Here is a 17,181-nt window from a genome sequence, read left to right as displayed (position 1 = left end):
AATAAAACTTTGCACAACTATATGTCAGCACATATTAATACAAAAATAACAACAGGGGAGCATCAGACATTTCACTGGGATTGCAGAGAAGTTATCAATGGGAGTTATGTAGAGGCCTGAAAGACAAATTTTACTTACCTCATAATACTGCCTAGGACTGGTAACAAAAGAGTTAATATTAAAATGTCTTTCATACTGAAGTGGTAAGAGGAAAAAATAATTTCATTCATTCATTTATGTAGTTAATAAACTTTTATTAAATGTTTACCATATTAAATGTATATTCAGTACTTGTTCAGCTCTCCTGGATGTTCTATTTCCATAAGTAATTAATTTCTGCAACAAAATGTGCTGCAAACTTTGAATGACCTTGTGGGCTTTCCACTACGAAACATATTTCAATTCAATTTTTAAAACACATTATTTGCCTACAAAGTTCAGAGCATTGTGATAGGGGTGGGGATGAGGCAGAGTTTAAATAGGACAAGATATCTCTATTCATAGTTTCCACTTTTGTAAAAGGAAATGTAATATATCAAAATATACAGGAGGAATGGAGTAGCTCCAGACCAATGATTCCATCAGTTTGAGAAACTAGAATTGTCACTGTGAAAATTCTCTCTACCATACAGATCAGTCACTCCTTTACAAGTTAATCCTGAAGGACTGTCTGCAAAACCAATGGACTAAGTAACTAGTCATACAGATAGCTCATAAAGTATAAAGCACTTAATCTAGGCACTCTGACCCCAGAACTGGACTTTTCTCTACCAAACCTAGACCAATTTTCTTATATACACATACATATACACACATAAACATGCACACACACACACACAACACACACACACATACTGCTTCAAATAGGGTATACTTTGTATTAAATTTAAGGAATGCTGGTTAAGAAAAAAGGAGGTCTATAGTGACAGGATTCCATTGGAAGGGTTTCAGTGGAGTCATGGGTTGTTGATCTGAGCATATAGACATATGTACATACAGTGCATACACATATACTGAGGATACACATGATTCATATGCACACATAAATGTGAATATGTATTATGTATTTAAATATGTATAGATATGTATACATAAGAACAAAATATAAATTGATGGACATGCATACATGTATGAATGTATAACTATATACACATATAAAATATGTAAGTAATCTTGATATCAGTGAATTCCAAGAGGAGCAAATTTTGAGGGGAAAAATAATCTTAACTTTATACAAATTGAATATACCCCCCCCCTTTCCCCATATGTCTATGGATAAGGCAATGACACCAGGTCCTGAAAGAATATTCTGTACTTCCCTCATCTTTCTGACTTTTGGTAAAAGTCACAGGTACAGTGTAGGCAGTGATTTAAAGAGAAAAGAGAAGGTGAATGCCTTCTAAACTGAAGCTGAGACACTTATTAATATACTCTCATTGCTACTTGTGAAATTGGAATCCCAGATTTAACTTTTAAAAGAAACTTAAGGCCATCAAATCCTACTCTACAGAGAGATTAAATTGCTCGCCTATATACACATAGGTAACAAATGCCACAGACAGGGATGTGAACTCTTTTCTTATTTTCATTTGAGGGAATTTTTACGCTTCACTTCACCTGAAAAAGGAATAAGGATGGTCAAAATTATCTTATCATTGTTTAAACCAAAAGTGAATGACTTCTAATGATTTAAAGAGCTATATTTGCTTAGGAAATGAAAAGAGAATGGTGAGTCAAAGCAACAGCTAAGAGTAACCACAGATCAGATTTATTTATGGGAGTTTATGCAAACTGACTGATTGTTTAAAAAGATGAAACTTAGATCTGGCTCAAACTTTGGTCAATCATCTCCTTGAATCTGGAGGAAAAAAAGGGAAAAAAGGCATTAAAAAAGATAACTCCAGTATTCCTGTTTTCCATGTGTCAAACGGTGGTTCCCCCTCCCCTACCCCCAGTACTTTGACAATTATTGTAGCAATTCTCATTCAACATATTCATTTATTAAATGTTCAAAATTGCCATGAGTACTATATGGAGAAACAATACAAAAGGTAGGGCCCCTACCTTTAGAAGTTTATAACTGGAAAAACAGATACGGAGACATGAAACAACTAGAAAACAAAAGCAAATATATTTATTAAGGGTTTATTATGAGCAATATGCTGACTACTATTCAACTCCTACTATATAATATAGTGCAGAGAGTTGTAGAGAATAGGTAAGGTTCTGTGGTACAATATATAGTGTGCTGGGCTTGTAACCAAGAAAATCTGGGTACAAATTCTAAAGGATCCCAGGCATTACTTAATCTCTCTGAGTCTTAGAAGGTTCTCACAATACCCTAAATTAAAAGTCTTGCAATCAACCAGTGAGTGTGTTAACAAGCACTTATTGAGCATGTAATATGTTCTAGGGGTTATACAAAAGAAAACAAGAACATAGTCCTTACTCTGTCCTCAATGGAGCTTTCATTGTTATGGGAGAGAAAAATGGCTTTTTGTTTTAAGTATATCTGAGATGTATACAATACAAGTAAAAGGGAGGCTGGTTGCAAGGAATTCTCACACTCACAAAAACAGAACTCTTTGATGCTGACTATAGAGTTGGGTTCAAATTTGACTTTTGACACTTTCTGGCTGTGGAAGCTATTTCTTCAGGTATAGAGTTGAATAAAAATCACTTCACTGCATGTTTCATTGAGTTGTTTTGAGAAAAAATGTTTCATAAATGGAGGTCATATAGAAATGGGAATTTTGGAATTTCTATCAAGCATCCAGTAAAATGCAGAGTAGGGAAGAATTGCCATAGAAAAGTCAGTTATTTTAGAGGATTACATAAAACTGAGAAATAAGATTTAAATCACAATAATCCTCCACTAATTTCAGCTCTGGTTATCTCATAGGTGAAGCTGAAACTTGGGGACCATAGACCTTTTTAGTGATTTCACAATATATGCTTGACAAGTAGATTCAGAGGCAAAGCTAAGTATGAAAATGAAACATTGTAGATAGGGGCAACTAGGTGGCACAGTGGATAAGCACTGGTCCTGGAGTCAGAAGGACCTGAGCTCAAATCCAGTCTCAGGTAATTATTAATTACCTAGCTGTGTGACCTTGGGCAAGCACTTAACCCATTTGCCTTGCAAAAACCAGAATAAAAAAGGAACATTGTACATAAAGAATTCTATATTTTATAACATGGTACTAATTGTTACTAGTTATACTGTCACAAAAGGATTGTTTTGAGGATGAAGCAAGATAATACGCAGTATGTAGAATGCTTTTTTAATCTAAAGAATTATATAAATATAAGCAATTACTTAATATCAAATATTTTTGTTCCCTCTCTAACATCTCACCTGCATTCTTCATGATTCCAGTTCTTCAGAGATTTACTTCCTGTTTTCATTGGTAACCTGAAGTTATCTCTGTTTTATCTCTAGGTAGGTACTGGATAGGCTGGGTGCTTGGGCCATTTTCAGGATATGAGAAGACTAATACAACAGTTCCCAGATAAGTAGGTGCAAAGGCAAACAAAAGACCAAACTACTCAAAAGAACTGGCGAATGTTACTGTAAATGTCAGTCTTAGAATTTAGTATCATTCAGAGGGCTTACATTAAAGTACTGCTGTTAAAAAAAAAAGAACCTAATGAAAGGGGTCCATTGGGTAAAATGGTATGACTGCAAGAAGTTACTGAGAAAGGTCCTAGAATCTCCTTCAGGATCTCTTTAAAAATAGAAAAGATATTCAATTGGTATGGTCCTTCCAAGAAGCAGTTGAATAGACTAAATGACTTAGGTAGATTCCAGGTCTCAAATTGTGTTCCCAAATATGATAAAGGATACATTCTTGTAAACGTAGATCTCATTTGGTGCAAAATTTAGCATATTCACAATAGATACGTGAATTCATATACATATATATATATATATGTGTGTGTGTGTATATATATATATACACACACACACATATATATATATATATGTATATAGAAGCATAAACTCAAACACATGTAACAGCGAGGAGAGAAGAAAGGAACCAAAAAAGTCAACCCAAACCCTTCCTTTTAGAGATAAGGAAATTGCCCTCCCCATAAGATAATTTGTATATATGGGCATATAAATATAGATTCTTAAACTAGGAGTTGGAACATATTAAGTACTTGAAAAATAACAATTGCCTGGCTAATATCATTTCATTTTTCTTTTAAAGTTAATAGATATTACACAAAAAAAAAACCGGACAATTGAGAGGAAAAGAAGTTTCCATATATAGTCATCATGCTACAGGACATTTCTTTCTCCCTGGGGACCAGGTAAATTTCTAGAGGGCAAGGTTAGTGTTGGGAGAAGTTTGGAGGGGAGACTGGGGAGCACGTGGGCCGAGGTGATGGAGTGGGTGGAAGGATTGCTGTCGGGGGGAGTTACCACTAGAAGTGTCAAAGAGGAAGAAGTAGAAGCGTGGGGTGGCAGGGTGTGGTCTGTAGGGGAGTCAGAGAGCAAACGGAGAGCCCGAACTGGGGAGGAAGGGAAGAGGCAGAAGGGGAGCGCGCTGTGCCTGCGTCTGTCTGTGTCTGTGACAAGGGAGGAGTGGCAGCAGCGGGTGGGAAGGGGAGTTTCCTTTCCTCGCGAAGTGGGAGCCCCGGAGCTCGGAGCTGCGCCAGCAACCAGCTGCCTCTCCCCGCTATTACAGACACCTGCCGAGTCCGGAGCCGGAGTCCGCCTTGGCCATCTTCCCCGCCCCCCCCAAGTAAGTCCTGCCTTTTTCCTTCTTTTTTTTTTCCTGCGACTGTCACTCTCCGTGGTCCTGTCTCTTTATCTGGTGCTCTCGGATCTCTCCCTTAGGACGACACAAAAAGCTCCCAGTCTTGGCAGCGAGCCTCTGGAGCTACATTGCCTAGCCTCGGACAAGCCCTGGTGGCAAGGGGACCACTATCTCCCCTTACCCCCAGACACCCAGGACACCGTCACTTTAATACCTTCTCCAAACCGGCAAAAGCAGGGCGGCGGAGTTCTTGCCAGGGACCCTGGCCCCGTCTTTGTGTCTTACCATGCCTGGGGCTGTGCCCTGCCGAAGGGAAGAAGGGGAAGGCACTTTAGAAATTCCAGGTCCTTGGCCCCTCTCATACCCCTCCTCAAATCTTCAAGGATTTCAATATGCGCCGAACTCCTCCATAAGTGATTGGAAGGAAACCAAGCGAGGCTGGAAGATGAAAAAGAGGGTGGGAATGTCCAGGTTGGACTCGGGCAGGACCCCTATATATATGCTCCCTCTTTCTTGCTTTGCTTTTCAGATGCGGTACCTTTAATTGGTGGGTGCAGGGCTAGCAAACATGTCCTTTGGAAGTGGGCACTGGGGGAAAGACCTTCCTCCCTACCTTTCCTTTTGGTTTCTTGCTTGCTGGCTTTAGGGAAAGAGTGGGGGGGCAGGGGGAGGGTGGGAGGAAGGAGCAGGGGAGAAGCTCCACTCGAGCCCAGAAGCGTCCCGCGCGAGCAAAGCGGCGGGCGTCTTCTCTGGGTGGGTCTCTCGCAGGGCTCATTGTTTGGCAGCCTGGCTCCAAAACGGCCAGTGCCCGGGCGGGCGGGCGACCGAGCAACGCCGGGGGACGCCGGAGCCACTGCTGCCGCTCCCGCGACTGCGGTCAACGGGTCACAGCGAGGAGCGAGGCTCCGCTCCGGGTTTCACGGGTGGGGGGTGGGGGTGGGAATAGACTGGGCCGTTCTCCAAAGGGACTCCTTGGAAATGGGCGGGGAGGATAAGGGTGATAGTCGCCAACAGGGAAAACATCTCCTAAGTGGGAAACTTAGAACCAGACTAATTTACCCAGGCATGGGTAATTTTTTTTACCCATGAACACTAATCTCCAGAAACCTGGAGATAAATTTTTGTTGTTTTTTTTGTTCATTCTCGTTTCCTTTCTTTCCTTCAGAAATTATGTTCTTGAGGTAGAAGACGAGTTTTAAATGCCATGATGAGCTGGTTGCTTTTCTCCTATTTGTTGCAAGCACCTGTTTCTCTTTGTGGCTTGTCAGCCGACCCCCCCCCCCACTACCAGCATCCCATCCCATCCCATTCCGTTTGTTAGTCCTTCAGTGGATTTTTTTTTACTTTGTAACAATTATCTTGAATCTAATCAGGAAGTGGAAAAAAATCTATTTTTGAAAAGCAAAGTGTGTTCTCTACTCTTGCAATAGATAAGCAGGGACATAGTCGGCCAAGCTCCGTTCTTAACCACATGCTAACATTCATGGAGGCCCATGTGTGCCCAGAACCCAGTAGATTCCCTTGGCCTATGTAAACAGATGTGGAAGGCCACCAGATGTGGACTCCTTTTACAAAGAAGATAGAATATTTTTGGTTGGCATTTGATTCTTCCCATTTAGGCACAAATTTTTATTTTGTTTATTTCTTGACCAACTCCAGAGAGGGGTCATATCTGTGAAAAATGCTCACAATTTTTTTAAAACCATCTTGGGTAAGAAATGGAACCCACTTTTGATATTAGAGATTTGCTCATGTCTCCTAAATGTGGCTGGTTGTAAATCCCAGTGGTTACTCACACACCCAACTGTCTTGGATAATATTTTACTTTGACAGTTCCTGATGGACTTGCTAAGTGCATCCATTTGCTGAAGCTTAGAGTTTCTTGCCCCCAAGAGAAACCCAGACTAGGAACACCTCTGTCTAACCACAAGTCAGACTTCAAAGGGGAAAAACAAAACAAAACAAAACAAAAAAAAACTTACAGTGGAAGTGGTGTTAAGGATATAGAAAGCAACTTGCTTGGTTCTAAGTAAGGAATTTAGGAGATATTATTTATAAAATGATTTAGAGGATGTTTATTAAAATGGAAAGCATGATAAACATTTAACAGACTTTGAATATGTCTTCATAGTCTAAGCATTTATAATGTATCTTAAAGTATATTTTAAAATTTATTAATTTTGTTATAAACTTATAAACACATTTGTTATATCCTTGTCTTGCTTCTTTTAATTAATTTGCCCTGAATTCATTACACAACAATAAGCATGAGTACTATTGCTCCAATACTCACTCATTGTTAATAATAGGCACAGAATTTATAGTATTCTAAAAATTAAGATTTTGTTGTCTTTTTTTATATTTTCTACATGATTTCCTGACCACATTAGTGTATAGAATCTACTTGCACCTTGAATCAAAAGAACTGCTTGAGATAATTTCATGCATTTTATTGCATATATATGTATACATATATATATATGTATGTAATTCTGTGTATATTTATTTACCTGCTTCTCATATGATACATTTGCTAAATCTTCAGAAGGCTCCAGCCTCTAAATTCTATCTCACATTGATTATTGCACTAATTTCAATTGTGCAAAGAACTAGACTTAATTATTTTTGTCTTATTTATCAGTCAGCAATGTTTAGTGATATAGATTTGCATAATTATATGATTAAGATATAAACAACATAGAAAATGGATAGAAAAATGAATTATTACTGAACTTTTCTGTTCAGTGGACAAAAGAACTAAATCCATGGGACTCCATAATAGGATTTCAGTAAGACTCTATTGTTATTTATGTTCATGAATTTACTCTCTTACAGAAAGAAATCTTGTCCTGTTGTTTACCAACTAAAGGAAGATGAGAATTACAAAAAAGCTACAAAAAGTTAACCTGTTAAATTAGAATATTTTTTCCATTTTCTTCACTGAAAATATTACTATTTGTAAATATTATATTGAAACTAACTATTTGGAACCTTCAAGAGAATTTCCCAGAATACATATTTGAAGAATATCGTGTAATCTGTAGTATATTTCAAAGCAACAACTGACTCCTGAAACAATGTTTTCAGTATAATTATGACTTGGGCATGCAATTGTTTGAAACAATATAAAAATACCTATTTAAGCACCCTACCTGTAAGTAAATTAACTGTAGTAGCTCATTCAGTGATGTTTTTGTGGTTTTGAATTTTTAAACAGCTGTTGTTGAATTACAAACATTCATTACTCTATTACCACTTACTGAAATTTCTCAGGACCCCCAAAATAGAGAATTTTTGTGCTGGATATATCAGCATTTGGTTTTTCTGATTATATATTGGTTCTTTTTCTCTTTCTTTCAAGTCATTGTTGGGGATTCTTGAAAAATTCTTCCTGGATATTTCTAATTCTTTCATTGTTATACTTTTCATAAATACGTGGACAAATTATTCAAGTTTATAGAGATTTCTGTTTTTAAAAAGTATGGGAAAGTATATAGGGAAGGGAAGTGGTTTTATGTAAATCTTGGGGGAAACAAGACAAGGGCATAATGGGAAAAAAGGAAGGACAGGTTTTACTAAATAAGAAAGAATTAAAAATGCTCATTCGACCTTTAGAAATTCACTCTGTATGACACAAATGTAGACAATTTATTCTCATAAATCATATAGTAAAGAAATAGCATTCCTGTATACATTTTACTTTTTTAAATGTAAATCATGTTTTTTATTTCAATTCACTTTTATTCATGAATAGGGTTGAAAAAATGCTGACTTGCTTTTTGCCCTGAATTTTTGAAATCAAGGTGCTAAATTAGCGTGGCAAAGAGAAGTGCCAAAGCTTATTTCTTAAACACATTTACTTTCTGACAAAATATGCCTCTTCACATAGTTAAAGCTCAATAATATTTGCTGGTTATGAGTTAGCTCCTCTGTTCTTAATCAGCAATACCCAACAGCATAATAGCTAGATGATTAAAATGAGTAAATGTAAATATTTTTCGAGCATTTAGACTGTAACTATACCAATGAACTGGATCAAAAAAGAATGATTGGATGAAACCAAATATTCATTTTTAGGAAAAATGAATTACATCTAATTTTCATGCAGAATTTAACTAATTGGAAACTCAGTGTCATTTATTAAGTACATGCTTTGAGTAAGAGACACACAGAGATAGCATGATAGTCAAACTTGGAGGCAAAAAGATTTAAGTTCATTCCTGCCTCTGACACAAATTGGCTGTGTGACCCTCAGCAAATAATTTAACCTCATTCTTCTAGGCAACTCTTTAAGACTATAACTTTAAAGGAGGGGGGCACATGGGAGTTTCCTTTTCTGTATGTTCTCTTTGTTTCCTTCGGGAACTAATTTCCTGAATTTAGCAGTTTGACAAATTTTACAGTCCTTAGTCTATGGCAAGGGGTTAGTACCTCTGAAATTCCTTGAAAAGGAGGAATTCCATTTATTTAAAAATTAATTTCAATAATTTTTTTCAGGAATTAAATCTCTTTTTAAATTTTCTTTATGTATTTAAGGCAATGAGATTTAGTGACTTGCCCAAGGTCACACAACTAGGCATTTATTATGTGTCTGACTCTGCATTTGAACTCAAGGTACTCCTAACTTCAGGGCAGGTGCTCTATCTACAGTACCACCTAACTGCCCCTTAGAAATCAAATCTCTTAACTGGCATTTGAATAGTTTAAAGAATTCTTTCACATACATCAGTTTATTTTACCAGTAGATATTTAGATCTGCAATAGGCAAGGCACTGTCGGGAGCAGACTATAAAAATATCATGATGTAGAGTTCTTTCCATTGGAGGCAAGGAGAAAAGGTAAAAGCTCCAGAAAGGGTTAACTGACAATATATTCATAACAGTTAAGATTTATAGCATCTTATTTAATCCTCATAACAGCCCTGTGAAGTAGGTATTATTATTAACCCATTTTACAATTGTATAACTCAAGACTGAGAGAGGTCAACTGACTTATCCAAAATAAGTTACCAAGTATGTGAGAGAAGATTTCAACTCTCCTTCACTCTAGCTAACTCTATTTAGATACCATCTATTTACCTCCTTAATAACAAAGTTAAATATCAAATTAGATAAATAAATATTAGAGTTAATATAAAAATTAAATAACCAGAAATACAAAAAAAAATCCAAACTATTGGGAAGTGAAAGGAGTGTTCCAGTCAAACTTGAAATCTTGACTTTGAAGTTTGGGTCTACTCCTTATTAGACATACAGTCATGGGAAAGTCAGTTAACATTTCTGGGTCCCATTTTTCTCATTTTTAAAATGAAGGGTGCAGAACTGGATGAAGTATAAAGTGCTTTTGATCTTTAATTTGACAGTCTTCAGTCAGGTATTTTGGACCAGTTTAGACTAGAGGCACTAGGGGATCAACTTTCAGATGAAAAATACTGATAGAGTTGCAAATTAAAAAACATACAGAAAATGAAATAGATGAGTCTTAGCCCTACTGATGCTGAATTCCACCATTTGTAAAAATGGGAGAATAAGAATAATCAACTCTTTTTTAAATTACATGATTGATTCATTCTAAAATTTTTTATTAAACATACTATGTGACAAATACTATGCTAGGTACTCTGGAGAGTGTAGATAAAATGTATTCTCTTCCCTGTTGGAACATAATCATCAAACATGCCATAGTCCTAAAACAATCTTACTTAAAACACACAGCTCTCTAATTTAGATTATCTGCTTGCCCCCTGATTGGCCAGTACCAGGAGAAGATTGACAGATGTGGCAATCCAAATGCCTTACTAGGGCAGTTCTTCAAAATTGCTAGTTCAGTAAATACAGTATTTGCACTAAGTATGCTACCTGAATATAGTAGTTAAACTTAAGAACCCACAGGTTACTTCCCAATGCACTTGAATCACCAGACCATTTCCAGCTTGTAGGAATAACCATACACAAAACCTTTCATTTGCCTCTGGATGGGTTTAAAAAAAAATCAGACCAACCTCCTCTTACCCAAATCAGGAACCATTTTTTAAAAGATCTGATTCAAAGATCCCATAGCAACCTAAAAATAGACAAGGCCACTAACTCTGAGTTAATTTGCTGGAGCTAACAAGCTACTTTTGTCTGCAAAGCCAATTGTCTCCTGCAAAGGAAAAAAAATAAAAATATACTTTAGACTTCAAGAATATAGTTACCACTAAAGATAATTAGCAGACCCAAATCAACATAGATGTTACCTTTTTATCTGAAGTGGAATAAAATCTCAAACACAAATATAAATATTGTGTTTTTCATTTAAGTCTTAAAAAAATACACATAATTGCTTACCTGTACACATTCCTGGGCAGATTATTTCACTCAAATTACTTGTACATTTTGTGGACTTTCTTGTAAATAGATGACAAATCTTCTATTAATACTTCATAAAACTTTAACATTTTCATCAAATTAATGTTTCACTGATATGCAAATTAGCTACTGATATCTAAGGTACCTCCATATGATGATTCTTAATTGGTAAGTGAACCACAGAGAACTATTTATAGATTACACAGCTATAAAGCCATTGTGTAGTTAAGTACTTCACTTCCGGATGCTTGTCTTTGATTCTTTTAATTGTATTATTTTCATATCAGTTTTGATCCAGTAAAAAAAAAAAACTCCCGGAAATTAGCTAGTTTACGTGCTAAGTCTATCACTAATTAAAGTGTCCCATGGGGATTAATAATAGAAGTTTTTATATTGTATTAAATGATTATATAATTAACTGAAATATATCATTATATTAATAACAGAGTATATAATGCTTATAAGTTAGCAAAGTGCTCTATAAATATTTCATTGTGTTCTCATAACAACCCTAGACAATAGATGCTATTATTATACCCACAATACAGATAAGAAAACTAACATAAGCAGAGGTTAAATGATTGTCTAGAGTCTGTAGGTTTGTAAAAACAAACACAGTGGCTCCCTCTTTCTACCAAATAACCAAATAAATTTCTTTATAAAACTATTTCAGATTTCGGAATTTGTTTTCAATGACACCAGTTCACAAAACTAGTAAGGTCAGAGAATAAATTTGAACTCAGGTTTTCCTGAATTTCAGATACCTCCCATTTAGAGGTTTTGTATGTGGTTGAATGGAAATAGGGAAAGACCAGCTCACATTTCTCGGTCTTTTTACTGATCTAGTGCCTTTTCAAGTATGTTTGCACAAGTAATATCTCATCCCTATTTTATAAATGGGAAAACTGAGGCTTGGATCATTTATGTGACTTGTCCAGTGTCACAATATCTATGGAGTATTGAAGTCCCACATTCAAGTTAAGTGTATCCTGACTTCAAGTTTGAACTGTTTCCATTGCCCCTTCCTCTTTTACTTTGTCAGCATAGATAAAGGCCTACCCAGGTGGGTGAAGAATGGAATTTATGAGGTAGCTAAGTCAAAATATTACATGTTCCCCAATAGAAATTAATGTTTCTCTTCTCTCAGTCTTCCAATTTCCTTGACTGATGTAGAATATATTTGAATGTAGTTCACCTAGGGCAAATATTCCTAGTAAATTCTACTGTGAACATTGCAATGTATTCACAAAGTTTAAGAAAAAAGAGGGAGAAAGATGTCAACTTTGAAGAATTCTATGAATAGTTTTTTTTTATTTTTTTGTATATGGAATATAAAGAAAAGATAGAAATAGACAATATATTGATAGAAAAATATTTTTCAAATTAAGGGTCCTATATAAAAATGTAATGAAATTCCCATTGTAATATTGTCATTGCAGCATAGTAGGACAGAGGCTTTGAATTATCTCCATTTTGTATTCCCCCCCCCAGGTTTTATCATGCAATAGGTAAGTAATGCATATTTGTCAAAATAAGTTAAATCAAATGGAGGCTTTATAATGGAGTTAATTATCAAACCCAGCCAAAGTCTTAAGCAGGGATTGTTAACTATATCTGTGCCTTTTTGGCAGTCTGGCAAAATTAAAAAATCTCTTCCAAGTACAATATTTTTAAGTTCTTAAGTTAAAATACATAGGATACAGAGGAAAAATTTTATTCAAATAAAAATGTTGGAGGCAGTTAGGTGCAGTGGGTAAAGAGCTTTGGGCTCCAAGTCAGGAATATTTAAATTTAAATTCTGCTTCAGCTACCTACCAGGTATAAGATCCTGTGTGATCTGTTTCTTTATCTGTAAAATGAGGAATATAATAGTTCTCACCGCCCAGTGTTTTTGTGAAGATAAAATGAAGATAAAATTTATAAAGTGCTTTGTAAACCTTTAAACTCTAGGCAAACGCTCACTATTTATTATTTTTTTCATATCCAAGTTCATGAATACATTGTAATCTATCCATGAACCTTCACTGTCAATCTCAGTTTAAAGACCTAAGTCTAGAAGGCAAAGTCAGTCAATCAATGAAGAAGCTTTTATAGGATGAGCTCTATGCCAAATAATAGTAATACAAAACGAAAAGTGAATGCAGCAGTGCCTGCCCTCAAGGAGGAATATAAATTCTTCATTTTAACACCTCCATTCAGTAGTTAATTAATCTAGTTTTTAATCTGTCATTTCACAAGATGAAATAATCCATAGAGATTTAGGCATCATGATTGTTTTATTGGTCAACCTACCCTTAAATTGGGGAGGGGAAGTAAACCACAAAGTTTCACCATTTTGAAACAAAGATCTTACTGTACTGTTCTATAGTCCAGCTTCCTTGTTAGGAAGACAGAAATATCAGCAGGACACTCATTTATTCTTCCTCAGGAGGTTGGTTTGCTATCATGTAAACAAACTGCCATGTACCTACTGGATGCTCAATAAGCATTTGATTGATTGATTTGACAGAAACACAAGTTTAAATTATCCTGGCTGTTCCTCCTGCATTTTGATTTTGGCTGCGTATCTATACCTAGCTTCTAAATCAATATCCTTAAAAAAAAAAAAAAAGAAACAGAAAATAGGACTTTTATAACAGGTAATCACGGTTCTAAAGATGTTGCCCTAGACTGGGTCTACAACCCAGGAGAATTAGGCATGGGTCTGTAAAATACAATTAACCCAGTTTACTGAGGCAAATCTTAAAATTACATGCAGGGGAGCTTCCATTCCCAGCTGTGTGGTCTCTCTCTATAGTCAAATGACACAAAAGAAGTTCTATAATATTTTATAGTTCTAATTTTATCCTACATGGCTATATGGGCCTAATCTTGGACTTTTGTCCTCACACTGTCAGTATCTGAAAACAGTTCTCAAATTAACAAATTTGTATAAAATTGCTTTCTTACCACTCCTATTTCAGTGTCTAACACATAAACACATGCACATACAAAAAATAGCATGTGTCTGCCTCTCCATCTTAGTTTTCTGATCATCCCCAGTGTCTTAGACACAATTTGATTTTTTTACAGGACTAAAAGCTATCACAAAAGAGAAAACATGTTTGGGGCTGTATAAGAGACAGATGCTTCAAGTTTCCAGTCACTTTGTGATTTTACAATACAATTTTTCATTGTCACAAAACCCTCAAAAATGGGGGGGGAGAAGGGAAGACAAGGCAAGGGAAGGCAAGCAAGGGGTTCAATTTTTACTTTGGACAAGTTGTTTAATTGAATATATAAACAGGAGTTCACCAGAAGTTATGTCTCAGAAAAGAGATCTTTGTCTGTTTGTGTGTGTGTGTGTGTGTGTGTGTGTGTGTGTAGGAGGAGTTCCTGGGGGTGGATCTGGGAGGAATATAGGGGAATTGGGTTTATGAAAGCAGAGGCTATAAGGGACAAGAAGGACCCTAAAATAGATGGCATATTTGTCATGGTTAGCTAAACTTAAGAGTATGAACGCTATGAACGCTAACACATTCTCATCCGAAGATTAACTCATTTCCTGAATCAAGCTCCTTTTGAGAATCTTTTGATTAGGAAAATAAACAATCTGTTTCTCAATTTGGGTAGGAAACTATTTTTTTCTCCTACCTCTCTATATGGTATAAAATCACCAGGAAGAAAGATTTGTACAGTATTTAAAGAAAGAATCTGTTTAGTACATTAAAAAGAAAATGAAAAGTAATGAAAAAAACTGACCTTGAAATCAGAATATCTAGATTTGACTCATATATTTAATTCTTACATTTGACCTTCTTAAACTTGGGAAACTCACTTAACCACTAAGAGACTAGCCTCCCTTATCTCTAAAATTGGGATGCGAATATTTGCTCTAACTACCCCATACTGTTTTCATGAACATCAAAGGAAATGATGTTTATAGTACCTTGTGAGTGCAATGCATCATAGGCATATACACCATTACATTGATTCAGCTCAATTATCCTTTCTCCCCAAATATTTCTATTTATTTATTTTTTTACTTAAAAGACATAATGGCAGCTTACATACATTCCAGAATTTCAAACTAAGGTAAAATATAACAACAAAATAGCTCTGCATTTCACTATTTGAATATTTGCTGTAATTTTAGTAAGGAGGAAAAGAAACTTGCTTAGTAGCATTGCTTTCCTGGATTACTTAGAGCACCAGGTGTAGAATTTCTTGTAATTGTGCAGGTTTCTGCAAAAACTCTGAAAAATAATACAAGATTTCTAGCATGAATTGTACCTGTTTACTAGATATTCAAATTCTACTTTCAGAGACTCATAGAAGTTACATCCATTTATGTACTATAAGAATAATCATGTAATGATGACTTACTTTATGCAATAGCTGGATTTTCAAAAAGTTATATGATTAAAAATACTAAATGATACATTAGAGCTATAATATAACTTGATTTTTAAAGGAAATCTGTAGTGACCCCTTTATAAGTGAAAACTTCTTTTATACTGAGAATAATTAGCCTTGATTTATTGTTCTCTACATCTGAAGCTTAGTAGGCGCCATTTCCTATATGAGAGTATGCCTGTATGTTATAATCTGTTTGCTTTTTAGCTTTTCAGAGTATTAAGTCAGTTGGTGGGAGTCATGCAACATAAAAGATAGGAAAAACAAGCTTGTTTGACCAAATTCAACCACTTTTTTTGTTCGCTTGTTATTTATTTCAATTTGAACAGTTTTTGTTTTGCTTTGTTTTACCTTAACCCATTTGTAGACTTTACTTTGATAGCTTTGATCTCATTCTTCCGGGGGGTGAGCCCTCCCCTGACACAAAACTCAATGCTTCCAAAGTTTCTCATCCCTGTTGAATTTAACAGTCAAAATTATCTCTTTTCCTAGGAAAAGGTATAGCTTATGGGAGAATAAGATGTTCTGTTTGGATGACTTGTGCGAACATTCCCTACAGGCTAGAAATCTAATCCTATAAGAGGGATGTAAGCTATTTGGGTAAGAATCTTGTTTTATGAAGCCATGGTGCTTCACAGTGTTCATTGTGTCCTTTGTTAAAGACTTACATACCACCTCTTTAATCAGACTTCCTAAGGAGACTCAAGATAGCAAGGTAAAGACCTGAGCTCTCACCCAAACCCCCTCCAAAAACCATCCCTCCATATACCTTAAAATAATGACTCTAAACAAATTCTAGAGTGGTAGAACCCACAAAGACAGACAATTTGCCAGCATAATACAATACCAGGAAAGAGCTTTTGCATTAGATTGAGAGAGGAGTGAAGTCCAGTGTAGGTAGGACTAACCCAGCTCCAGATCCAGCAAACCAAGAGCAGGCTTTGACTAAATCAGTGACAGCAGTGGTAGGTTCCAGACCTCTCAGTCCACAGATGGTAAAGGGAGCATTAAACTGGTCTGAAGGAGATTTTCAGGAGTCTCTTTACTGGCACCAGAACTCTGTTACTTTGCCTATACTTGGATCTGGATCTTACTCCCAGTACCAGGAGAAATACTAGCATGCATTGGAGCAAGGATCTTGGCTACAGTTCCAAAACTGAAAGAAATATTTGTAGTTAATAGTCAACTCCCTTCTCCCTAGATAGTACTACTTTGGAAGAGCCAAAAACTTATGGTCTCTACACTTATAGGTCCCCCAAATTACCTCTGAAAGCAGGTTCACCAAAAAACCTAAAGCTTGGGATACTGTACCCTCCATTTTGGAAGCAGAGCCCCACTTCAGAATCAAGAGTAGGCTAGAAAATGATCAAAATCAGAAAAAAATCTGACTACAAAGTTGGTATGGTGAAAAGGAAAATCAAAATATACATTCAGAAAAATAACAAAGTCAAAATTTCTGCATCTAAAGCCTCAATGAAAAATACAAATTGGTTTCAATCCATAGGAAAGCTCAAACAGAATTTTAAAAATCAAGTAATAGAGGTAGAGAAAAAAATGGAAAGATAAATGAGAGAGTTTCAAGACAATCATGAAAAAAGAATCAACAGCTGGTTAATGGAGTCACAAAAATATTGAAGAAAATAAAACTTTAAAAATAGAATAGTTTGAAT

General features: G+C 35.8%; 2 long non-coding RNA genes across 2 annotated transcripts in view; one reads left to right on the top strand and one right to left on the bottom strand.

The window, feature by feature from the left end:
- Positions 1 to 1,693: 1,693 nt before the first annotated feature.
- Positions 1,694 to 5,629, bottom strand: LOC141521820 (uncharacterized). The gene is made up of 4 exons (XR_012478067.1): positions 5,305 to 5,629; positions 5,052 to 5,204; positions 2,065 to 2,111; positions 1,694 to 1,858 (listed from the first exon to the last, which is right to left on the bottom strand). It is a non-coding gene; the product is annotated as an uncharacterized LOC141521820 (long non-coding RNA).
- LOC141521821 (uncharacterized) overlaps positions 4,602 to 17,181 on the top strand; it is a 527,462-nt gene continuing 514,882 nt past the window's right edge. The window contains exon 1 of the long non-coding RNA XR_012478068.1: positions 4,602 to 4,751. This is a non-coding gene — a long non-coding RNA (uncharacterized LOC141521821). The remainder of the gene's footprint in view (positions 4,752 to 17,181) is intronic.

Source organism: Macrotis lagotis, chromosome 4 (genome assembly GCF_037893015.1).
Source record: "Macrotis lagotis isolate mMagLag1 chromosome 4, bilby.v1.9.chrom.fasta, whole genome shotgun sequence".
Taxonomy (NCBI): Eukaryota; Metazoa; Chordata; class Mammalia; order Peramelemorphia; family Peramelidae; genus Macrotis; species Macrotis lagotis.
This window is presented reverse-complemented; position numbering and strand designations above follow the sequence as displayed.